The sequence below is a fragment of the Austrofundulus limnaeus genome, unplaced genomic scaffold, assembly GCF_001266775.1.
Source record: "Austrofundulus limnaeus strain Quisiro unplaced genomic scaffold, Austrofundulus_limnaeus-1.0 Scaffold283, whole genome shotgun sequence".
NCBI classification, from domain to species: Eukaryota; Metazoa; Chordata; class Actinopteri; order Cyprinodontiformes; family Rivulidae; genus Austrofundulus; species Austrofundulus limnaeus.
This window is the reverse complement of record NW_013952685.1, coordinates 309628-310646: the sequence shown is the minus strand read 5'-3', so window position 1 is coordinate 310646 and position 1019 is coordinate 309628. Positions and strand designations below refer to the sequence as shown.

The following is a 1019-nucleotide window of genomic DNA, read 5'->3' as shown; positions in this document are numbered from 1 at the left end:
CATAAATTCAATACACAATAAAAATACAAACCATAAATTAAATGGAAGGTAGCAGAATAAAAAAATCTTATGATTTCTGCCCCTTTTTCTCAAATAAATTCAATCAAAAATAAGTTCAATTTACAAAAACAAAAATATACAAAAAAGAAAAATAAAAGAAAAACAATAAAGGTTTAATTCCTTTTTGAGCAACAATTTGTACATTATACATGTACACATTTCTCCAATTCTCTTAAACAAACACATTGATCTGACGTTGAAGTTGAAGCAACAGGAAGTCCAGAACAATTTGGACAAAACCATAAAATGTTGTGTTGCAGTGTGTCGTGTTTCTGACCTAATGAAACTACCGGATGATAAAACCTACAAAAACTAAAGAAAAAATGTAAAACAAGTTCATAATAAGATCTGAATGCTTCAAAGTTTTGCTGTTTCCAGACTGAAATATAAAACTTCAGACTTAAATTTGACTTAATTAAATTTCTCGTCCTCCTCAGTGTGGAGGACATGGAGTCCCTGATGAGCGCGGTGACTCCGAGGTCCCCGGCCCCGGCCAAGAAGCTGTCGGAGGTGGACTTCCGCTCGGGGGCCACCTTGGAGCAGCTGTCGGCACAGGTGTCGGAGCTGGTCCTGCTGGAGCAGGGGGAGTTCGGAGACCAGACCGCCTTAGAGGTTCACACTGCCAAGGACTTCATCTTCAACATGCTGGGTAAAAACCTTTAAACTGTTCCAGTGTAAAGTGATGGTTTTACACCTAAAGAAGGTGTTTGTTGTTCTCACTGATGGTTAGTTTTATTGCCCCAGCTGTGAGTCATGACCAGCTGCACTCTGATGGGTCCAGAGTCCGGTCTGATGGGGGGGGACACCCTGTAGTTTTATTATGATCCTGTTTCACACCAGTGAAGGAACTTCTCCTCCTCTTAAAGGAGATACAGCAGGTAAAATAAGTATTGAACACGTCACCATTTTTCTCAGTAAATATATTACTAGAGGTGCTAATGACATGAAATTTTCACCAG

At 39.5% G+C, this 1019-nt stretch overlaps 1 pseudogene; it reads left to right on the top strand.

The window, feature by feature from the left end:
• Positions 1–709, top strand: part of LOC106526584 (protein MB21D2 pseudogene) — a 5031-nt pseudogene extending 4322 nt beyond the window's left edge.
• The last annotated feature ends 310 nt before the right edge of the window (positions 710–1019 follow it).